General features: G+C 46.0%; 1 protein-coding gene, 1 long non-coding RNA gene and 1 pseudogene across 4 annotated transcripts in view; 1 reads left to right on the top strand and 2 right to left on the bottom strand.

The window, feature by feature from the left end:
- Positions 1-24,977, top strand: part of CHST11 (carbohydrate sulfotransferase 11) — a 249,962-nt gene that overhangs the window by 63,516 nt on the left and 161,469 nt on the right. The gene's annotated exons all lie outside the window — the stretch shown is intronic.
- LOC120614933 (uncharacterized) lies at positions 9,003-11,210 on the bottom strand. The gene is made up of 2 exons (XR_005656145.1): positions 11,130-11,210; positions 9,003-9,082 (listed from the first exon to the last, which is right to left on the bottom strand). It is a non-coding gene; the product is annotated as an uncharacterized LOC120614933 (long non-coding RNA).
- Positions 9,596-9,714, bottom strand: LOC120615189 (uncharacterized; annotated as a pseudogene).

Here is a 24,977-nt window from a genome sequence, read left to right as displayed (position 1 = left end):
TTAGGTGTGTAATCCTGTGTTGGCTTCGTGTGGTTTCTCCCGTGAAACATGCAAGGCCTGGAAGCTCTGCTAATCTCCAGTCTGCCAGATTGAAGAACATAATGGGTGTATGGAGTGATTTTTGAGGGGAGCTTTTGTTTGGATTATTCTCATTTGCATACCGGTTTATTAATTACCAGAACATAAGGGCGAAGTTTTTAAATTTAATTTTATTAAAGAGCTCAATTATTCTTAGTTCACAGAAGCCGAGTTTCTGATTAGCTGTACCACCCTATCTTCATTAGGCAAGTTAAGATGTGAATTATACATTTTTTCAAAAGTAGCTAATTATGGTAAAACCTGCCATATTTGCATTTTTGTAAAACTGCTGCGGCAAAGATTCTGGCTAGACGACTTCATCATGCTGGGCTGTAAAATCATTCCTGGTGGGAGCTATTTCTTTTAGTAAGAAGGCACGCAAATGTGAAAAGATTGCACGTGGTCTTCTGATCCTTTTTTCAGAGGCCTCACTGCCCTTTGGGGCCTGCGGGCTGAGTTGCAGGTCAGGGTCTCTGCTCTTGACACCCCTGTGGATTTCAAGGTTGAATGGGGGTGGAATGACAGAGGAGTCTAAAGACATCAGAGTCTGACCTGGTCTCCTTTCGGGTGGCAGCTTGTCTTTGGAAGTGTCTGTCTGTGGTGCTTCATGGTCCTTGGTGTCTGTCCTTGGTGCTAGCACGCACCGAGTCTTAATTACAAATGCCTGAACATAAGAGGGCCTTACTATCTGGGTGTTCCAGTCTGCTCATCGCAATGAGGTCTCCGTGTCCTTGAACCTCAGGGCCAGATCTCACACGGACTTTTTGATAGCGCTGCATTCCAGCAGCCATGTGGAATGTTGTTTACCTCAAGGAACATAAACCTTACATTGTGGAACAGGGGCGTTTGAAAATATCTTCTCCTCTCCTATTGCCAAGGTGGTTCAGTATCTACTAAAATTAAATCCACATGGGTACACTGAGCAGATGGGGGCGTATTGGGAGGGGTTGGAAGTCACACTGCCTTGTGTGTCTGTGAGGACATTCGTTTACCCACTGGTAACCTCAGAGTTATAAACCAGGGCATTATTTTCTAAACAGGACCATGTATTCATTTATGGTGTGATAGAAAATTTATAAATATATTTATAAATAGACATATGAAAGAAATCCTAGCTTTGGATTCAATGTTAATAAGTTGATTAATTCTAAAGTCCTTTATACTGTTAGATTGTGAAGGACAATTTTTATTATTATGTGACATAACTTCTCTTTATTATATCTCTTAATTCAGCTGTTTTCATTGGTGGGTCAGCAACATATAGAAGGGATGTGCATTAGAAATGGAGGAGAGACTATCATTTGATAAAGTATATGAATATAATGGGTTTTTTTTCTATATAAAATACAGAGATTATAAAACTAGACAAGACTGCTTGCCTAACAGGGATAAGATGACTAAGAAAGCATCTTAGGATCATGGGTTCAGAGAGGCTGAGAAATGACACTTTGGGATTCATGGGAAATGACAGTGAATACTTTCTCACACCCTTTCCAGCAGAGTAAGGCCATTTAATTGACTTTAAGTCTAGTGTTTGTGTCCGTAAACCCAGGGCGTAAGTCTAACGAAGCCAGCTTCTCTTTCATGTAGAACTGGCCCTGCGTTTATGGCCTTTCTGGCTAGGTAAGTGCGCCTGCTCAGTGCGTAGTCCAGGGACCAGCAGTGTCTCACTGTTACTAGATGTTAGCAATGCAGACTCTCAAGCCTTGCCTGTCCAGGTAATGTCCTTGTAGAAAGTGCCCACACCTTCGAGCAACCACCTCAGAAGGATCTTTCAAGCATTAAGTAAGAGAATATTTGTGAAGTGATCATCCAAGAGCCAGTCAGGTAGTGCGCAGTGATTATTAGTGTGATAATAGCGATGTTTGTGTCACATTTCCCCTGCCGATTGCACATGCCTTTGAAAGAGGCTTAATGTCTGGTTTATCTTTCTTTTCCTCCATGTTCCTTCTTGGTGCCTGGACCATGGTTGGTGGTGATGTAGCTTTTGTCTAGCACTAGCATCTGTAGCTTAAAATCCTTGATCTTTGGAAAATTCAGTGCGACTCAGAGGCAGCAGTCCTAAGAGCCCCAGCTCCACAGAGTGCATTCTAGAAGCCTGTAATGAGACAGCAGCTTCACCGTCAGGTTTGGGCAAGTCCACGGCTGCTCTTTGGGTACATACCATGTTGCACACAGGTGTGGGGAACGAAAAGGAGTAGTTGCTGAGAAAACATCAGCTCACAGTTTCCATCATGTCACTTTGGAACGAAAGGGAGAATGCAGAGCTCAGATAAATCTTAAATTGATGTCACCTTGGATTGGGATGTGGTTGTGAGACATGGAAAATCTAAAACAGCAAATCCTAGGGCGATGGGATTGTCCATGGACACAGCCCATCAGCTGGGACTTTTAACGATAGGCCTCGTGGGTGCCCAGGATTAGCCCTCGTCTTGAGATATCCACATGGGCTTTCCATCTTAGTAGGGGGCAGGCAAGCCAGGTTTTAACTAGATGAGCTCTGAGGTCCAATGAACTGGGTCGAAATCTCAGCTCTGTCTTCATCTAGCATCTGGATCACAGGCAAGTTATGGACCCTCACTAAACCACACCACTCACAAGACAACTGCAGATGAATTTATGCCCCACCTGGTCCTTGAGGTTTCGAGTTGGCTGTGTAATAGAAAAAAAAAAAATCTTTTTAATCCATTTTAAATTTTAGAATAGCTTTATTAATTTTTTAAATGCCAGTTTATTTTTTTCATACTATATATACATAATTTTTTTTTTTAACATTTTATTTTTATTTTCTCCCTCCCCCATCCCTTCTGGTAACCACTAGTCCATTGTCCATGTCCATGAGTCTCTGTTTGTTTGTACTGCTCATTTGTTGCTTTTAGGTTTATATCCCACATATGTGATATCATGTGATTTTCAACCTCTTCTGTCTGGCTTATTTCTCTTAGTATGATTATTTCAAGGTCCATCCATGTTGTTGCAAATGGCAATATTTCATCTCTTCTTATGGCTGAGTAATATTCCATTGTATATATGTACTTAAGCTTCTTTAGCCAGTTGCTTCCATGTCCTGGACACTGTGAATAATGCTGCTATGAACATCAGTGTGTAAATATCTTTTTGAATATGGTTTTCAAGTCTTTGGGGTACATACCCAAGAAGTAATAGTGGGATTGCTGGATCATATGTCAATTGCTGGATTGCTGGATCATAGGTCAATTCTCAGTTTTTTGAGGAATCTCCATATTATTTTCCTTAGTGGCTGCACCAATTTGCAGTCCCACCAGCAGTGTATGAGGGTTCCTTTTTCTCTGCATCCTCTTCAACATTCGTTATTACTTGTCCTGTTGATTATAGCCATTCTAACAGATGTGAGATGGTATCTCATTGTGGTTTTGATTTCCATTTCCCTACTAGCTAGCGATGTTGTGCTTCTTCTTTTCATATATTTGTTGGCCATTTGTATTTCCTCCTGGAACAAGTGTCTGTTCAGGTCCTCTGCCTATTTTTTGATTGCATCATTTATTTTTTTGTTGTTATTGAGTCATATGAGTTCTTTGTATATTTTGGCTATTAGGTGCTTCTTGGAGGTTAGAATAGCTTTAGTTTTAGAGAAAAGTAAGGATGGTGAAGAGAGTACAGAGTTCTCATAGACTCCCACGCCCAGTTTCCCTACCGTTAACACCTTACCTTAGTGTGAAATGTTTGTCATAACCAGTGAACCGATATTAATACATTATTACTGTCTGAAGTCCATATTTTTAGATTTCCTTAATTTTGACCTCTTGTTCTTTTCCTGGTCCAGGATCCCGTCTAGGATGCCACATTGCATCTAGTTGTCATGTCTCCTTAGGTGTGTGGCTGTGTCTGATGGGATTTGTCTGATGTTTATCTCATGAATTGACTGGGGTTTCGGGTACCTGGTCTCTACATGATTTATCGTTGTTGATGTTGACCTTGAGCCCCTGGCTGAGGCAGTGTTTGTCACGTTTCTCCGTTGTAAAGTTGCCCCCACCCCCACCCCATCTCACTCCTTTTCCATACAATATTCTTTGAGAAGAAGTAATTAGCTGTAGCCTACACTTAGGAGTGTGTTCAAGAAGATTTTTTTTTAAAAACTTTGCCTATTCCTTTATTCAACACTTTCTACATCCTACGTTGTATTATAATCCAGGTTTTTTTTTTTTTCTTTCCACCACTAGACTGTAATTTTCTTCATGGAAAGAGCCATGGATGCTTTGTGTAAGCATTATAGGGCAGTTGGCCAAATCACTCAACATTCGAGGTCAGCTCCCTGATTTCCAATCCGTAACCTAATTCAATATTACAGCACCCATCACTGGGGGAACACTTGCTATCCATATTTTGGGAAGTGCTGAATTTTGAATAATCGAGGCCCAAGAAGTTCAAGTGATAACAATGAAAGCTCATCTCTATACACATTCTCCTGTGCCAGACACAGTATTAGCACTTAATATATACTAACTCATTGACTCCACACAGCAACCTTATAAGGCAGCTACTGTTATTATCATCACTTTACATATGAAGTAACCGAGGGACAGAGAATTGCAGTGCACAGAGAAGGTTGCCCAAGGTTGCACAGGTAGTACATTGCACAGCTGGGCAATAGAATTTAGAAAGCATGGAGTTATCTGTCTGCTTGCTAAGCTTTCTTTTCTGATATTCATACTCGCTGATAACTCCACCTATCACTTCTCTCCTATGAGAGCAGAGAGTCCACTTTGCAGAGCATGAGAGCCCCGTGTTTTAATCCTGGCTCTAACACCTGCCCACCGTGTGACCTTGGCGAGTTACTTCCCTTCTCTGTCTCTGCATTTGTAATAATAATATTGTACCTCTCTGAGAAGTAATAATAATGTTGGTACCTCCCTGACAGGCTCCGATGATATGATGCATGTGAAGCACCAAACCAAATAATAATTTATTTAGGGAGACGTGAATGAAAAACTGTGTCAGTATGAGGACCATAAGAAGAAATATTTAAAATAGGGATCATCTCCTAAAAGTAGAATGGCTACACGGTGGAATGGTAAGATTCCCAGAAAGAAGATGGAGGAGCTCCATTGTGGAAGGGACTAGAAAGCCATGACAAGATAGGACCCTTGTCATTCATAAGGGACGGATCTCAAGAGCATCTCATAGCCCCCAAATCATCAGCCACGATAGCATAATATATAGTAAAACATAAACTGAAAAACTTCAGTAACCTTTTCAGACTTTTAGCGCATATCTACGTACCAGAGTAAAAGTTATAAATAACATTAATAAATAAAGTTTGCCATGAAATTGACCTGTGTTTTAAACTTTTATTATAATTTAGGATCTATAAGAAGCATATAGGTAGCATCTCAGATTTAGGGGAATTCACCATTTTTAGCTAAGAACCATCTATTCCTAGACTTTTTAATTTTAGCTTTGCTTCTATCAATAGCTCTGGCAGGCAGCTTTTTGGGGAGAACCATATTTTTGCAAAAAAAAAGAATGGAAAGAGGATGTGTGAGCGTGCAAGAGATAGAAACCCCAGGGCGCTGGGCCTGAAGGGCAGGTCTCCTGTCCTCTTTTACTCTCTCCTGGATGCTCTTGACTCAGATGCATGCCACAGCGAAATCGGAAATGATTGATGACATGTCAAGGACCTTTGGGGAAACTTGAAAATGGGTAAAACCACAGTGCTCAGCCTGCAAACGCCAAGGCTCCCTCCTCTCTAATTACAAAGCTAATGAGAACTGGAGACGAGGGATCCAGATGGCCCCTGGTGAGCCAGGAAGATTTTGATGCCCTAAAATGGCCCACATTTTCATTCTGGATACGTGGTTTTATCTAAACGCATACATATTGAATCGAAGGAGCAGAGTGGAAACTGAGCTTTCTTTCTAAGATTTCGCTTCCTGAGTTAAGGTTGAAGTCAAGTCAGAAAAATACCTTTTCACCTGCCACGTTTTGATAGCAAAAGCAAAGAGCCAGTGACAGAACTTCTGAATGACTTTTAGAAGAAGACCCAGCATCGCTGAAGTATCCAATACAACATCTTGTAAGAATCGAATGCGACAAATTTTTATCTCACAGAATGTTTTCAGAGTAGGACAAGTCTCTGAGATTATATCCAGCAGCATTTAAAAAAAATATTTCTCGAACACACACATACACACATGCACGCGCGCGTGCGCGCGCTTGTCAAAAGTTTTTATCTTCCCTGGTTATGCTGTTTTCCTTTGGTGATTAAATGGCTATCTTTGGCTTTGCCCCAGAGATGTGAAATCTTTGAGGGTGACCTACACAGAGTGGTGTCAGCCTACAGAGTGATTCATCATCACCCGTCGGAGAAGTTAACATCTTAAATGACAATCTGCCTTAACATCCCTTTCGGGGGTTCTTTTTATTAGAAGCGGTCTGCATCCAGTTTGCGTGGAATCTCTGTGTAGTTCTTTTCACTAAAACAATAATAATGCTAGTGCTCTCGTTTTCATTTCTTGAGACTTCCTTGTCTCATGTTTATGAAGTAGTTCTCTTTAACATTTTAAAAAATTTCCATGGTGGCTCAGTGGATGTCCTGAAATAGGATTTGGCCTTTGCCTCCTCCTTTCAAACCCCCTGTTGAGGATGACGTATTTACTCAGATTGCATTTGTTCGATGTTGTAGAGACAGCCTTGCCCCTTAAGGTTTCATTTCTTGGGGGGAATTGGGAAAACAGTTGCGAAAAGGGTAGTGAAAGTTATTTCAGGGAAGGGCTGTTGCCTTGCAGAGGAATCGATGACTGCGCCCCCCCCGCCACCCCCCACCCCCCATCTCTTGTCTCTTGGAGGTCCTCACGGACAAAAGTGGAGGGGGTATTGGCGGGATAAGGTAAGGGAGGACGACTCGTGGTATGTTTCCAGTTTTCACATGATCAGGACAGGAATTTTTGTCAACATGCCCTCTTTCGTGTGTTTCCATCTGTTCTTGACTGGGGAGAAGGGAGTGGTGATCTACACTAGCCTTGAAAACCTTTAAAATTTTTTCTGCTGAGGCGTCTGGTGAATCCCCGCCACCTCCCTGCCCCGGCTCAGTCTCGCAGGAGCTGGGAAGTGTAAGCGAGGGAAATTAATGCTTGTGGTTGAATCCTGCCTGGCGTACTTTTGTCAGGCAGGAGGCATCATGAACAGAGTGACAGTCACCGTTTCTCCCTCCCTCTTGCCTCTTCTTCTACCTTCTCCTCTCCCACCCCCCAAACCAGCAGACTCCACTGGACTGGGGCTGATTATGGGTATTCTGCCCTCAGCTTACTTTGGCCACCAGTTAAGAAGTATGAAAAGAACCAATTAATGTCCATATGTAGGATTTCCGAAGAGAATCTTCCTGATTCTAAAGAAGGTGTTGGCCAGCCAGCCTCTCTCAGCTAGTTTCTCAGAAAATAATGAGCCTAGTTAAGGATATTTGAGAAAAGTGTAAACTAGAGGGACTGTGCCCCATATCGGCATAGAAAAACTAACAGATTGGTCGGAGGGAGCGTGAGGGAGAAAATTTGTTTTGCTATTGGAGAAATCAGAAATCTGAATGGAACTAAAGAGCTGTGAGTGAAAAGCTTGTCCCAGAGACAAAGTATTGAGTTCTTTCTTTTTGGATTCTCAAAGTAAATAAAGTCACTTTCAACCCCATCTGAATCACTACAGTGAGTTTATTGGGTGGATGTTGGCCTTTTCACAGCAGCCTCACGGTTTAGAAGTATGTCGTCATTTTGCCCTGTGGCTGAGAAAGGGGAGGTGTTTTTATTAGAACTGGCCCTGAAGTGTCGTTGTTCTGAGAAGTGGGAGGTGTCCAGGAGTAGCACACTGTTCTTTCTGTTTGGATTGTCTCTGTGGAAAGTGAGAAATCCCCCAAAGTGTGCACAAATCCTGGCTGAGCATCCCTTCCATTACCTGCAGGGCGAAAGGGAGAAAAAGACCTCAGACAAGTTTTATTTGGAATTGTGGGGGCGGGGGGGGGAGCAGCCACAGGGACGGTGGGGGAATCACTCATTGTCCCCTAACTTCTCTGTCCTGTAGTCCAGGCGAGGTTTAAGGACCATGAGCAAATGGCCTCACGAGGGCAGGGCGGCGTCCTGGCTTTGCTGGACTCAGATGCTGGGACCCTGGGATCTCATCAATCATTTCAGCGTCTCTTCACGGAGTCTGTCCAGGTTTCCTTCAGAGAATGAGTGTGAACTCATTCGATGGCAGATGGAGGGGAAAAACCCCTCTCGGAGTCAGGTTTTTGAGAATAACAGCCCTTGTCTCTCTCTGCCTGGCACGTGATTGGTTGATTGATTGACTATCTAGAAACCTGGGCTTAAATATAGAACAAATGAGTATTAACATACTTAAATTTTTATTTTGAGAGGGAAACTAATATTTATTGAATGGGAACTCTATGTTCTAATTATGTTATTTTTCCATAGTTCTCCCAAGATCTGGTGAGGCAGATAATAATAATAATAAGTAACATTAATTACAAACAAAATGGTATATCCAAGTATTTTATGTGTAAATGGACAGACTTCTTCTCAACAGCGCCCTGACGGTGGATATGAGAACTCAAGACATAGACAAGTTAAAGATCTTGCCCAAGATTATACTTAGTCAGTGACCCAGATACTCCGGCTTCAGAGCCTGAGCCCGTACTTACCCACTACACCAAAATGAGCCACAGCATGACTCGCCCAAGGTCGTGGAACCATAAGTGACCAATTTTATTTCTTGAAATTTCCAGTTGATTAGGGATAGTAAAGGTTTTAGCTTTCCTTCCTAAGTTGTTCTTAGTAGCATGAGAGGGATGCCCAGAGTGCCCGTTTAGAAAGCTCTAAGTTTTGCTTCAACACATATTGAAAAAGGAATTGAAATGCGGCTCTGCAAAGGGGCATGTGAGGCATCTGGGGACTTTTTTTTTTCTAGGGTGGGGAAAGTTTTCATCACGTCAGGCTCCGGTAGGTTTCCGCAGCAACCTCCGTCCAGCCACCTTTCTTCTCTCCTAGACAAAAGCAAAACAAAAAGTCCAAAGCGAAAGCCAAGAGAGAAGTGGCGTTAAGGACCAGTGTGTTCCCCCCGGCCGCTGGCACTTGCTCAGGGAGTGAGCCCAAACTTGCCATTGGACAAACACAGCCCCAGGCTGTGTCTTTTGGGACAGCGGCCTCCAATGCACTGGCTGGTCGAGTGGTCCTAAAATGACTTTCTCTGCAAAACAGTATTTCTGATTCTGGCATATGTCACAGAGACACCAGAGAAACCAAGCAGAGAACTTACTTTATCCACTTAAACATTTTGTGATGATAAAGTCCTCAAGTCTTCTGGCCGTAACGGAAAAAGTATTCAAGCAGATCTTGATGTTTTTCTCTTGCAGGCTCTAGGGAGGAATACCGTTTTGTGGTGGGTGCCAGTAGAGGTTGAAATTTTTTTTTTTTTTTTAGGCGAGGCAACCCTTGGTTGACCTCACAGATTACAAGGACCTTGTCAGTTTACAGTCCCTTATTTTTTTACTTTTTTACATCTACAGCACCTGGTCTTCCTGGGTGGTCTCCCATTCAAGTACTAACCAGGCCTGACCCTGCTTAGCTTCCAAAATCAGACAGGATTGGGCTGGTTCAGGGTGGCATGGCCGTAGACTGAAATTTTTTTTGCGAAGAGGAATAATTGGGATGGTACAAATTGTAAGATCTTCTCAGGCAGTAGGTACAGTAGAAAGGAATGCAGCCCCGGAAGGGGAGTGTGCAGTTCCAGGCAGATGGGCCAGGGAGATGGTTCGATTGCCAAATGGATTGGAGCCCAAGTCTTCAGGTTTTCAAGTGGGTAATTAGAACAGGAAGGAGCCAAACGCAGGCCTGCTGGCGCCAGGAACAGCAAGATTTCCCGTTCAGGTTGGATAGTCTTAGAGCTGAGATGGGTGCATATCAGTTAACACATACAAGCACCTGATGTTATGTCCATGATTGGGAGTGGGGGTCATAGATGAATGAACAAACAGGATTTCCATCCTTGAGCAGCAAAAAGTCTGAGGCCGAAAGCTGAATACATTGAACAATAGAGACTAGTACAAGACAGTGTGATTAAGCAGTAGTTTGCATAGTCTTGCTCTTAAGTGCTAGCTAGCATCTCTAGCGAGTGGTATATCTGACACAGAGCATAGACTCTAGAGTCGGAGTGTTTGGGTTTATATGCTGGCCGCTCATGCTGTGTGGCCTGGAGCAGATTACTTAATCTTTTTGGGCTTTAGTTTCTCTAAATAAGAATAGTTATAGTAGCTATCTCATGAATTCATTATGAGGATTAAATTATTTTCTTCCTGGACAAAAATCAAAAAAGTCTTTGCCCCTGTTTCCTGCTTTTGAATGCAGTCTTGATACCTGGGACTGCAGCAGCTCTTTTGTGTATAAGAGACAATGAGCAGAAGGGGAAAAAGTCAATACACAAAGGGTGGCCGCTGAGGGTGGAACTGTTGAGATCCTTCATAACTGCAGGGCGGGCAGACCATTGCCTACCTCTAAACTTGGTTAAGTGAACCACTGCTGGTTAAGTTTTCTGTTCTTTGCAGCCAAATGTACCATAATTGATACGACTTTATTGCTAGACTGTAAACTCACTGAAGGCAGGGCAATGATTTGTTTACTTTTGAGTTTTCATGGAAAACCAAACATAATGCCCCCACACAGTAGATACTCAATGGTTTATGACAGGAAGATGGATGGCTGGAAAGAGAGAAGGAGGCAGGTAGAAGTGGTATGCTGGTACGTGCTTAACTACTAGTTCTCCAGAATGAAAATCTTGACTTGTAGCATTTGCCCATTTCCAGGGTGTAAATATTCCCATCATGGCTGATTTCCAAGCTATTAATGGGATGTTGCTGAGCTCAGCGTTGGGCAGAGGTGCACACGGTCAGCTCCTATGAGCTGGCCCCTACTAGCCCAGGCTCACTGCCCTGGGGGACAGAGAGGAAGAAAGAAGGGGGAGACAAAAGGGAAGAAATGAATAATAATAACAATGATAACAACAATAACAATACCTAAAATTTATAGAAGGCTTACTCTGTGCCAGGTTCCGATCCAAGTCCCTCCGAGTGGTCTTTTTACACCTTCTCACCCAGAACCAGGTCACGTGGCCTTTCCTAGCTGCAGGAAAGGCAAGGAAAAGTGAACGGACAAAGGTGTGGGGGTTGGTGAACGTGCTGTAACTGGCATAGACCATTCATGTGTCATTCCTTAGAGCTGGGCCGCTTGCCTCTCTGAACACAGGCAGGCATCTGTTGGCAGTGAAGCGGGCCGTTGGAAGGCAACCAAGAACGTCCAAAAGGGCAAGACTTTCCGAGTAGAATGGTTTAATTTTCAAACTGCCTTTTCAACAAAGTTAGCTAGCACCGTTATCATCAAAATGATAAACTTCTTCCGTGCCTTCCTCCATCTCAGTGGATACCACTCCAGACATCATAAACTGACCTTGTCCTTCACAGTGGAACAGTTGGTTTTCTCAAACAGGTACCAACCACGGTGATAAATCAGGTTGGAAGAAAGGAAATATATGCAGATCGTCAAAACACGTTTGCAGTGAAGTCTCCAGAAGAGAAAGCAAGAGCTCCTGCCTGCGGACTCACCGCGTCTCACTTGTGAAGCCCTGCGTGGGCTCGGGGTGGGGTCAGGCTGTGGTGGGAGCGAGGTGGAGAGAAGGAGGCGACTGGGGATGTCTCCGGTAAAATTCCTTCCTTACGAGGTCAGCTTCCCCCTTTACATATTCTCCTGGCAAATTGCTCACTTCACAGTCATCACCATCCTCCAGCAGGTGGAAAATGTATAATGAAGGAGAATGCCAAAATTGGGGCCATCGTTAGGGAAAAAAGGCAAGAACTATTTTAAGGGATATTTCTATATCATCTTCAGGATTTTTGCAAATTTTATAGCCAGGTGTCAGTTTCTTTGTTAAAAAAAAAAAGGTTGTAAGTGATTTATCAGTTCCCTCATGAGAGGGAAAGCAAAGGCAGAGAAGGAAAGAGATGTAAGGAGATGAATGATTGTGCTAGGAGGACTTGGCGTGATGGACAAGTCTAGGCTCTGCTGCCTGTCCATCGAAGGAGAGAATGATGAAGCTCTGGAAGAGCCAGGCCAGGTTTTGAAATGAGGACTCACCTCAGCTGGAAGAAATGCTGAGAAGAAGCCATTATTTCTCAGCATGCTGCAAACCGTACACTGAGAGTCAGAGCCGATCCCTAGCTGCTGCCCACCCTCTGGACTGTTTGTAACACCGGATTCGAGGTGCCCCTCTCGGCAACGTTGCGTGGACGTGTAGGGGGAACATCCGTTGGAGGTCACCACCTTTGGCTGCAGGAAATGCGCCTTCGGGCTCTTCTGGTACAGAACCTACAGCCCATAGCAGAGGAGCAGTGTGGGCTCTTTGTGGTTCTTAGCGTTTTTCCTGGGCCAGCTGACATCTTCCCACGTGGTCGGACCATCCTCTTCGGATATGAAGGCAAAATTACTTTTAAGTTTAGAGATCAGGATCTGGGGAATCAGTCGTCAGTTGCATATCTGATCTTTCTTTAAGCAGAATGGAAAATGCCTTTTACTTTTACTCTGCTGTGAATGTTGCCTCTTTCTCCGAAGGCAGAGTTGGCAAACTTTTTCAAGGACTAGGTAGTAAACGTTTTAGGCTTTGCGGGCCACACGGTGTCTGTCACAGCGTCTCAACTGTGCAGTGATAGAGTGAAAACACCCATAGGTGATAAATGAATGGATGGGCATGGCTGTCTTCCAGGAAAACGTTATAAAAACACACAGCCAGGAGGATTTGGCCTGTGGGCCATCACTGGCCAACTGGTGCTCTAAAGGGTATTAGATGGAATGGAAATGTCTTGCTTGCCCAATATGATCCTAATTCATTGCAAAAGTCAATGCATTCTTATGCTACAAGATCTTTCCCCACCTGAAATCAAAGTGGGGAGCAAAAGGGGACAGCGAACACCCTCTTTTCCCGTTGGTGGCGATGTGGCTGGCCAAGTGGTAAAGGAGGCAGAGAACGTCTTTGGGTCACCTCGGTGACATTGCTGCCGATATCCGGACGGTGAAGCTTGCGGAATATCCGGTGAGATGGTGTTGGCTGGCGGAGTGACCACAGTTTAACTCTCTCCCAGGACTTCCCTGGGACATTCTTTAATTTCCTTCATCCGCCTAATAGAGGAAAATAAGGCGAGTACTGACGATCTCCGTTTGAAACACATTACAGATTAATTCTTCGCAGTTTCCAGGCTTTGGTGTTATTTCAAGGTGACCTACTCTGCCATCTTGGGTTGGAATTCACTAGCATTTCCTCTCAGACTTGTGGGGAGAGGAGCCTCTATGAAGAAAGAAAAGCAGTTTCCAATTTTACAAATGTGATTTTCTCGACAGGCTTTCAACAGAAGAATTAACGCGCAATCCACGCGGCACAGGTCTATTTTCACATTACGACTAGAGGAGCTCCGGGGTCAGACGGGCACCCCGTCGACGCCCATGTCCGTGTTAAGGTCGCCACAGCAGCAGTTCCATGGGGTGGGGTACAGGGAGGTTGCCTGATCTTCAGTTTATAGCTTGTGTCTACCTGATTTCGTGTATTGGTTATAGACTGTTAGAGGTAGTTCAGCTTTAAGGGACAAAAAAGCACCACTCTTGTTGCTGGAATCACCCAGTTTCAATGACTTTTAGGTCTTGCAAGAAAGAGTGACATAACGTCACCCCCTCTTTTCTGGCTTGTGCTGTGCCGGCGTAACTTAGAAGGGTGTTCCCTCTATGGAAAGGCTGGATTTACATATTTTGTTAATTAGAGCTGTCAGATTCCTCGAGGTGATTTAATGGCGGGGGAGACCTAACAAGTGCGAAGAGTATTTTTAACCAAGCTGTGTGGGTTTGATAGCCATTTGGGGACTAGTAATGGAATCTAGAACTTCACGCGCGGCTGTGGGGATGCAGTTGGGGGCGGAGGGATCCGAGACTGTGAAACACTTGGGTGCGGGGCAGCTGTTGGGTGCTTTGATCCTGAAATGGGCTGGTGGTCTCCTTCACGTTCTGCTAACAGTTGTCAGTCAGCCTGCTTTATAGGGTGTGAGATTGATACCCTCCCTGCTGTCTGGGGTGGGGAGGCTGTCTGGGTGTTGTGAAGGCTGCAGTTGGAACTGGAAACTTGATTTGCAGGGCATTCACTTCATTCATTCATTCATTCATTCATTCATTCAACAAGCAGTTTTTGGAGTGCCGTAGACCAGAGTTTCTCAAACTTTAATGCACACAGAAATCATCCGGCAATCTTATTAAAATGCAGATTCTGATCCAGCAGGGCTGGGGCTGTTTTTCCTGGTGACCCGAATCGAAAGTAGCTCCCCTAGTCTCTGATTTACATTTCTCTGAGATGGTCTTGTTTCATATTTCTTTTTTGTCTCTTTCTATGAGAAAATGAGCTCCCGGAGAGCAAGGAACATGCACTTACCTGTCTTGTTCACCACCGTCTCCTCCTCCCACCCTTGGCTGTACCTAACAGAATGCCTGGCACGTAGTTGATGCTCAGTAACATTTATTGCATGAGAGATCAGCATTCCTATCCCCAGGGATCCCACTGACCACAAGGAGAGACGGAAAAGCCAGTTACTAGTCACAACTATGGGGCTGAGAAAGAATGTAGGGAAAGGCTCATCAGTGTAGACTATGTGGGATCCAATCCATGTGACTTGAAAGCCTCCCGGGGCCTCAGTTTTCTCATCAGTAAAATGAGCTTAAGTAACAGTACCTCCATCATACGTTCGTTTTGAGTATTAAATGAGCTAGTAGAAGTAAAGCACTTAGCACAGTACCTGGCACAGAGTAGGCCCTCAGGGAATATTAGCTATGATGATGGAGATGACGAAATGGTGGTGATGGTGGCGGTGATGGTGGCGGTGATGGTGGCAGTGATGGTGGCGGTGGTGGCTATAGAGGGAATGCCTAACTTTTCAGCGAAGGCTTCCCATAAGAAGTGCCCTTTGAACTGAATTTCAAAAGGCAAGTAGTAATGTTTTAGGGCAGTGTATTAGTTACCAAAGCTTTATAACAAATTGTCACAAATTCAGCAGCTTAAAACAACACACGTTTATCATCTCATCGCTTCTGTGGGTCAGGAGGACCGACAAAGCTTAGGTGGGTCTTCTGCTGCAAGCTGTCTCACAGGCCACAGGGAAGCTGTCAGTCAGGGCTAAGCATCTCATCGCAAGGCTCGACTGGGTAAGGATCCACTTTCAGGTTCACGTGGTTGCAGGCAGAATTCGGTCCCTTGCAGACTGTTGGACTCGGGACCTCAGGTCCTTTTCTGTCTGTTGGCCAGAGGCTGACTTGCTGTGCGGGTGTCTGTACTGGGCAGCTCACACCATGGCAGCTTGCTTCATCAAAGCCATTGAGAGAGAGTGATGGCAGAACGGAAGTTATAATCGTATGCGACATAATCACAGAAGTGACATCTCGCTTTTACTGTATTCTGTTGGTTAGAAGCAGGTTTTTAGGTTAGCCCACACTCAAGGGAGTATATTACACAAGGCTGTGAATATCAGGATTTGGGGATCTCGGGGGGTTGTCTTAGAGTGTGTCCACCATAGGCAGCAAGAGAGGAGGAGGAAGCCAGGCAGAGGGAGCAGCATGTGCAAGGACACAGAGGCACTAGGGACTGTGTCCTCTTGAGGAAATGCCTGTCTTGGAGGGCGTAGCTAATCAGTGTTCGGAGGAGTGATTGGAAATGAGAATGGACCAGGAACAAGGATATGTGGGCTCTGGCCCTGATTCTCCCTACCGCCCTTGGCCATGACTGAGAGTATGTCCCTAGCTTTAGCCTTCCTGGTCCTGTACTGCATAAAATGAAATCGGTCATTTTCACCTGGGTGCCGGCACCTGGGCTTCCACAGAGGAGTCTCAGGGGTGCTGAGGAGGATGGCAGGGTCGGGGGTGGAGTGGGAGTGAGCATCCCCTCCCTCCCCACCAGAGCAGCTGTGTTTCATTATGTGTCTAGTACTGGACTTTCTGCCCAAGGGTTTTTTTAAATGGAGACTTCCGTGACTTAACATGTTGGGACCACCCGCAGTAGCTACCCTCGGAGGGCCCTCCTATGCTGGCTGTGTTAAGGTTCATAAGGTTCGTAAGACCAGAACCTTAGACCCTGAGTCAGTCAATTATACTGGCATTGTTCTCCCCATGCAGAATTAGGAGGAAGAGGGGCTCGAAGCTGCACTGAGATTGGTGAGTTATTGGAAAACTCAGTTTCTGAGCTTGTGGTCAGAACTGTCTGTTTCATTCATTCGTGCACTTGGTCATTCATTTGTTTATTCATTCAGTGCCCTGTTAGGCACATGGTGCTCAGTGTCATCGTGGGGCCTTCTCGGGTTCACCGCCAATGCATACTGTTAACGCTAAGCACATGGGTTAGGAAACTCTGATCCCAGCAATGATAGGAAGGCCGGTAATAATCCCGGTTCTGCTCACCTTGAGGCTTCTCTCTGGAGGAGAGCAGGGGACTCTGCTCCTTTGGCATCACTACATCCGGGTCATTGTCCCTCCCTTTTATGGGACTCCAATGGAAAAGAGTATCTATGGGAAGAATGGGGAGTGAAAATTAGTAGGGTAAGAAGAACTCGATCCAAAGGAGAGGAAATATTTTTTTTGTAATAGGATTTTCACTTTCTAGATTTGTGGTTTAAATTGCACGAATTTGGAGTGACCCAGAAAAAAAATCTTTTGCTCGGTTTCGAGACCGGAGGTTTTATAACTCTCCCTTTTCTCTCCCCCGACCCCCGCTTTGCTGTCTTCCTTTCTTCCTTTCTGCATATTTTTTAATTTCTATAAAACATGCTATTCTTCGTAGAACTCATAGACAACTGGTCTCAGTTTTGGAACTAACTGCCGCTAGCTAGCAGTGAGACCTTGTACAAGTCACCCAGCCACCCTGAGCTCAGGTGCAGAGGAGTCCCTCATAGCCATGCCTGGAGGGCTGGGTTCTGTCTGACTGCTCTGTCTGGAAGCATTAAAATTCATTGTCTTCCCTGGAGCCAACTCTCATTCCATTAAACAGCTTGTCCCTGAGGCAGATGGAGCTGGCCAGGGGCTTGTCCCTCAAAGCAACAGGTTGGGTGCTGGCAGGCTCACAAAGAAGTCTCCAGGGAGGTCCAGACTCCACACTTCTCTCTGGGCAGAGGGTCCAGGGCCCTCTCACAGTCTGGGGGCAGGAAAGGGAGAAAGGATTAGAGACAGAGCAGGGAGGAGGGATGTTCCCAAAGGCAGACTCTGGAAAACTTGGCAGAGGTGGCTCCACTCCTTGGAGTCTCGGGTTTGCTGTGTGCGGATGATGATCCTGGGCTGAGCTTTGGAAGAACAAGAAAGACCTCCCAGAAAGAGAAGTCACAGTAATAACAGCTGGTGCTTATTTATCTGCTAATCTATGCAAATTAGTTATGTATATTATGAGCATTACCCAAGATAACATAGCGCCCCATTTAACAGAGGGGAAACCGAGGCTCAGAGATGTCAAAGGACCTGTTCCAGGTGATTTGGCTGGGAAGTTATGGAGCTAAGATTGGAAGCCAGGTTTGGCTCCAAAGCCCCGCTTTTCTGTCGCACCAGCTAAGAGATCATAAGGGGCTCAGAGGACAGGACTCTGTGGTCCTGGGGTCCGCGTGGATGTGTCAGTTTCTCAGGGCGGCCGTAACAAATGACCATGAACTCGACACAACATTCTGCTAGTCCTGGAGGCCAGACTTCCAAAATCAAGGGTTGATTCCTTCAGGAGGCTCTGAGGGAAAATCGTTTCCATGCCTCTCTCCCAGGTTCTGCTGGTCGCTGGCAGTCCTCGGCGTTGGTGGCTTGTAGACACATCTCTCGAATCTCTGCCTCCTCCTTCACATGGCATTCTCTCAGAGCGTTCTGCCTTCACATAGTCTTCCTCTCTGACTGTCAGTGTGTCCAAATTTTCTTCTTTTTATAAGGACACCAGTCATGGGAATAGGGCCCATCCAACTCCCATATGACCTCATTGTAACTCAATTACATTTGCAAAGACTTTATTCCCCCATAAGGTCACATTCATAGGGACCCAGTAGTTAGGACTAGGATATCTTTTGGGGGAACACAATTTACCCCCACGACAGTGGAGACAGCCGTAAGGTAGGAATGGGCAGCGGGGTTAGGGGAAACTCATTCACAGCTGGGCCCCCTGAGGCTGGAGAGCCCAGCTCATGGAGGGCTTAAGGGGCCTGCTAAGGACTTTGGACTCAGTCCTGAACTAGGCATTGGGGGAACCATTGAAGAATCTGAAGTGTGTGTGTGTGTGTGGGGAGTGGTCAGGTGGGTGTGGTGAGTTTTGGGAGGAAGGTACAGAGACAAAAGGGGACTCTGGGTGCCATCACCAGTCTTATATAACAGCCCGGGGAGAGGAGCAAGTCCTGAGCCAAGGCACTGAAGGCAGAGTGAGAAAGGAGGGGGCGACGGGAGAGGAATTCAGGTGGTCAAGTGGGCAGGGCTCGGTCTGGAAAGCAGATGGCAGGAGAGGAGGGAATATCTAGTGAATGAATGGAGGGAGCCAGTGGAGAAGGAGGGTGGCTTTTTTTAGGAGCAGAGAGCGTGGAGGGAGTGTCCTCCCTCCATGTGAGAGAGGCACGGAAGCCCAGTCACTCCACCTCACGGACTTCAGATTCGTCTCCCAGAAAATGTGGGATCCGGACCAGTTAGTCTCCTTCTGGCTCCGACATTCCAAAGTTTCTGTGATTCTAAATCAGTGCAGGCTGCGGCGATCAGAGAAGGCTTCGTGGAGGAGGGAGTCTTGACTTAGCGGTGGGATGAAGAAGAGCAAGAAAGGAGGGAGGGATTTGAGGGGCGGGGACAGCTTGCACGGAGGCCCAGCGCTGGAGCTGGGCAGTTCCATCCGGGGCCACCAACGCTGCGATGCGTTGAGAGAACCTGTTCCCGCAGTAGCAGTGGCCACTCTGACCTCTTGTCACGAGGTCGCACGATTCCTGTCCCTCGTCAAGACTTCAGTCTCAGCTGTCACAAAACGTCTCCCTCTGCCTTTTGTTTTCCCTCAGCAGCCTCAGTAAATAACGGGAAGAGCTGAAGCCGTCCTGGCTGGTGGGCCTGTCAGAGGCTTCTGGAAACCAAGCCCCCAGTCCCTTGACCTGCAAATTAGGGTCCGGCATGCCTATCCCCTTACTCGTCACTCCCCCTCAAGTGTGTAACCTTAATTTCATTGTGCCATCTGTCATCCTCCTCTCCCTTTAGACAGAAACGCTTCATTCTGAGTCCTTAGGCACCGGCAGCATCTCTAATAGAAACTTTTCAAAAACGGCTTTAAGTGGTTGTCGGGGGTGAGGGGGAAGGAGTGCTGGGTAATATGGGCGAAGGGACAAGCGAAAGGTACAAGCTTCCAGCTATAAAATAAGTCCTGGAGATGTAGGCACAGCATGATGACTATACTTAATAATACTGTATTGAATATTTAAATGTTGCTAAGAGCGCAAGTTAAAAGTTCTCATCGCAAGAAAAGAAACTTGTAACTGTGGTGACGAAGTGTTAAACTAGACTTATTGTGATCATTTCACAATATGTACAAATACCAAATCATTATGTTGTACATGTGAAACTAATATAATGTTGCATGTCAATTATATCTCAATTTAAAAATGGGGAAAATTTCTTTTAATCGTTTTAAGCTTCTGTGTGGGTGACTGCTTCCTAAGCAGGTTAGTCACTGAGCCAACATAAAGAAACGGTGAGGTCAGCTTCTCCATCTGGCATCAGCGTGGAGCCCTTGTCTCTCACGAGTGGAGGGCAGAGCTTGTGTCTTGCAATTTTGGGTTTCCCGTGGGAGGGGAGCTGGTGGGTCCTCAATATCAAGCAGTAGGATGGGGGTGGGGCAGTGCCTCCTCTTCTGTGCTTCCAGAACACCCAAGGTCCTTTGTCTTCTATCACTTCCGGGCTCGGACACCTCTCTAGGCATCTCTGTCTCTCAGCTGTGAACTCAAGGATAGGAATATTGCCTTGTTTGTTTGTTTTTAAATCTCTGTATCTTCAGAGCTTAGCACAGTACCTGGCCTATAGTAAATGTTCAACAAATTAATTTATCCACTCATTTTGCAAATGCTTACTGAGCACCTGCAACGTGCCAGGCTCCGTTCCAGGCACTGGAGATACAGCCGTGAACTAAGCAGACCACGCCCCTGCTCTCAGAGAGCTTCCATTTCAGTAGGGAAGACAGATTGTCGGCAAATAAACACATGCATGGTGAATCACGTAATTTGGAATATCGAAGAATGCCATAAAGGAGTGTTAGGGAACAGGCGTGGGGAAGCTATTTTGGAAGAGGTGGCGGAGAAAAAGCCTCTCTGAAGAAGTGACTTTTTAGCAGACACGTAAGGGTTGTAAAGGGGCGAGCCACGTGCAGTTCTGAGGGAATGTTCGTGGCAGAGCGAACACCAAGGATAAAGGCCCAGAAGTGGGAACGAGCTTGATATGTTGAGAGGAATAGTGTGGCTGGAGTGGAGTCGGAGAGGTCAGCAAGGGCTACATCATGCAGGAGCTTAAAGGTCAAGGTTGGCTGTTTAATTATAATACAGGTGAGTTATGATCTGGACGCGCATCAAAGTAGACCTATAGGAAACTGAATTAACTGAATTAGTATTGGGAAAAGACAGGACAGGTGTATGAATACTATTCAATTCATCTCTGCTTGTAATTTACCCTCTGTTCACATATAGAGAGACATAGCTTTAGAGTTAACCTAGGAATTCAACATGGTGGAGCGATAGGAGGATTTTGTTGGGCCATTGGTGGGGTTCCTGGTGCCTTCTAGGATTAACACGGGGAAAGCATCTTGAGATAAGAGATAGGGATGGTCATGGCCCAGTAGAAAACACCAGTTATTTATAGTGCTTTATAATTGGGTAGCAGAACAGAAGCCTGACTTGAACTGGGAGGAAGATGAGAGATCTGGTTTTAGTTCCTCCACTGACTGAGTGATCGTGAATGATTAGTCATTTAACCTCTACGAGCTTGGTTCCTGAAGCTTATGTCCTTGTTCTTTTATCCACAATAATTAAGGAAATCTTTTGTAAACTGTCACTAGTATTCTAAAGAAGATGCTGGTCCTACATTATCACCCCTCTGCTAGACCATAATACCTTGAAGTTGGGAGCTGTATTTTATCCGTCTCGTGTCTCTTGGACTTAGCAGAATGCTCACTGAATTTTTTTATGAATTGAATTCTGCTGGGGTCAGCAGTGTTCCTTGGGGACAAAGTCTGGAATAGAAGTGTCCCATAACCTGGAAGAAGACCCCTAGAATTGGAGCTCAGCCACTTCAGGGCTGTGTGGCTTGGACAGGTCCCTTAACTTCCCCTGTGGTCCTTCTCCTCATCAGTGAGATGACTGAGATAATTTTACCAACTTCACCCAGTACTTGTGAGGACCGGATGGGAAAACACAAGTGTATGTATTATGACGGCTGTTACATGTTCCCCAAGTAACAATGGCTTACAGAAGGTGGAAGGTCATCTCTCACAAAATAGTCCTGACATGGCCTGATGTGGCCGATCCATGGTGTCAGAGGCCCAGATTCCTTCTGTCGTATGAGTCTGCCTTCCCGAGAGCGTTGACCTTATCCGCATGGTCCAAGATGGCTCTCCACGACACCTGGAAGTTGACATAGCATCTGCTCACATCCCGTTGGCCGGAACCGGGGCATGTGGCCCGTTTCTCCCTGCAGGAGGGACGCTGAGAAATCTAGTCTTTATTCTAGTTGTCTGAATGGCTGACTCAATTTCTAATCCTATAAAGTAAGGCAAGAGCAGATTATGGGGGCGGGGTCAAATCCAGCCTCTGCCACAGCAAAGTAAAAGATATTTCTAAACCTTAAAATGGAAGTGATTCAGGGGTCACTGGCAGCTTGAATTGAAATTGATTTCACTCTGCTGGAGTCTGATGGGAACAATACCCCAATTTTTTTTGTTGTTATTGTTATCGAGTGCTTGCTCCGTGTCAGCAGCCACTGAGCCTCCGCACACCACTTCCAGTTAATCCTCACATCAGTCTTCTAAAGTATGTCTCGTTAGAAGGCCCATAAGCCGAAAACCTTTTTCTGTTTACCTTGACTGTCTCCATTGCTTTATGCATGGATTCTTCAATAAATGTCATAGCCTTTTCTTCCACAAGTTCAATTTCAGCCTCTTCTAGCCACCCAGAACTTGATTTTCTCCATGATTAATTGGCAACAAATAAACCCACCTGTCTTTGGCCTGGTGTAGCCTCGTGGAGGTGGCGTTCTGGTTCCGGACCTGGGGGAAGTTCTGTGGATATCCGCTCTCGGTGGTTTTCAGCGCCCACGAAGGGGGATCCCTGGCGGTGGTGTCGGGTTATGGTTGGGAGGGACGCACTGTTAGGCTCTGTCAGGTGCTGGAATGTGTGGGAGGCTGGCAGACCTTCCTCATAGGGTGCTTGGTTGTCTCTGCCGTTAGCTCCTGGTCACCCTCTGTGTGAGGGATTCTGGGGGCCTGGCACTACCGAGGTGTGAGCGGAATACGTTCTTGGAACAGCTGTTTGCAGTCCTACTACGTGGAGACACTGTGGAGGCATCAGGGACAATGCTACCTCAGAGAGGAAGGAGTCCCAGCTTCCAGGAGTGCTGTCCAGCGGGACCCGGGCTTCCTCCAGCTTCCCCTCCTTCCTGGAGTAACCAGGACACCCCAAAACGGACTGAGACCTGAGTTCCCCTGGGGGGCCCTCCTCCACGTGTCTTCGTGGTTCAGAAAACACTTCATGTTTCCCAGGGATTGGTCCGCCTGGGGCAGTAAGTCTAGAATCCAAACGTTTGGGTTTAGATCCCAGCCCGGCCACTCTCTGGCTCCCAGTCTGGTGCAGTGCGTGCCTGGAGCCACGTGTGAAATATAAATATATGTTGAAGGAATGAATGAACAGTGTGTCGCCTTGGGCAAGTCACTGAATCGCTCAGTGCCTCAGTTTCTTACCTATAAAGTCAGGATAATAGTATTTACCTCTTAGTGTTGCGGAGAGGATTAAATGAGAAAGTGCTTCTGAGCTCTGAATCGCAGCGCCCAGTGTTTAGCAGGTGCGCAAAAAAATTTAACTGCCGTTTTTATGTTCCTGTCACCCCTGACTGCTCAAGGCCTTTGGAGCTCACTTCCGTTTCCCCACTAAACCCTGTCACGTCTTACCCATTTTCTCCCCAAGTCTGCCGAGGGAGGGTATTGTCCAGGATGAAAGTCAGTGGTCATTTGCCAATGTACTATTTTTCCCTCAATAAGATATTTGCCTTTAACCCACTGGGGGGCCTTGGGTTGATAGGGACCTGAGGCTTCCTGGTGGCAAGTGGTGGTGTTGGTCAGACCAGCTGCCGGTGTCTCTGCACTCCCGTCCTGGAAGGGAGTCTCGAGACCACCTTGTGCAGCCCCCCTTTTTTTTTAGGAGTTTAGTAAATTGCCTACTGTGTTTTAGCCTGTGGCTCAGAATGCCCCCAGCAGCCAGACTCTCTGTCACTGCTGGTATCGGAGGAGTCTGCAGGCAGCGGGGCAGCGGGTAGGGAGGCAGAGTGAACGCACCTGTCCCTTCCCCTCGGCTCTGACTCAGACTCCATCGAAGTCGTTAATGTCACTCGTGTGACATTCCCCTTTCTTGTTCCCTTTTTGAAGTTGCACTGGTGTGGGTGCAACTATAAAGTGAAAGCTTGCCCATAACAGAAATACGGTTAGATTCTCATAGAAGTTGTTGTCGTGACTCCACAGCTGTGCTAAAATTCTGGGAAACCTGGGAAATCATTCCCCTATCTCCCCAGGTCCAGACAGAGGAGAAACGCGGGGACCACAGCCTGGGGGCCTGTGGCAGGTGCTTATGGGGGGCCGTGGGAGAGGGCTTGGGAGGGATTGTCTCAACGCAAACAGCGTTTTCCCTTCTGTTTGCTGCAGAGCGACTGCTCTGAACCCATGAGTGTGGCCTTCTTAAGTTAGTGCTCAGAGCATTTGAACTAAAGGCTTTTAGAGATTTTAAAATACCCTCTGTCTGGGACTTAGGTGATTATCTGGGATCCTAAAATTATCAGGAGTGTCCTTTGAGCTGATCCTGGTACCAGCAAACTCAACTTCCATCTCACCTTAGTGCGACCCTAGCAGCCATCACCAGTGGATCTCAGCACCCTCGTCCATGTTGAACCAGATGGAACCTTAGAATCCTTGCCCCACAGGGCCCAAGCCTGGGGAACCCTGTGCCTTTGCAATGGTAGAAAAGGAGACCTAGAGTGTTAGGTAGGTATCCAGCTCAAGACAGGTCTTCTTGTTAGGTGGGTTTAAACATACACGCACACACATACACACGTACACACACATATAAAGTTTATACATATACGTACATTCACATACAGGTTCACACACATATATAGAAAGTTTGTGTGCGTGTGCGTGTGTGTGTTTTCTCCCTATACCTTTAAATCTGAGGTTCTCCATCAGGTCCAATTCACCAGAGGCAAAATTTGCTGATGTCTCCAAAAGATAAAATGTACTATTACACTGAAAATATAAGAGCTACTTAAACTGGCCAAGTTAAAGTTGCAAGAATTCTTGGGCAATTGAGCCAGATGTGTCCGATGGGGGCACATCACCTGGACCCGGTGAGATGCATCTGGGATTGAGGATCACTGACAAGTCCGGGTGTGTTTAGGTAGGCAGGAAGTGCAGTTACAAGATACCTTTGAGATTCACTGAGATCTGGCAGAAAATTCAGTCCCTTCTTAGAAGGCTAAAAAGATTTATTTAAGTGATTTGTTTCTCTGTGGGTAGAAAGGTGTTCCCTGGGTTTATTGCCTTTCTTTCCTGCCTTCTCTCCCACTTCATTGTGTCCTTTAAGGTCC

Source organism: Pteropus medius, unplaced genomic scaffold (assembly GCF_902729225.1).
Source record: "Pteropus medius unplaced genomic scaffold, Ma_sr-lr_union100, whole genome shotgun sequence".
NCBI classification, from domain to species: Eukaryota; Metazoa; Chordata; class Mammalia; order Chiroptera; family Pteropodidae; genus Pteropus; species Pteropus medius.
This window is presented reverse-complemented; position numbering and strand designations above follow the sequence as displayed.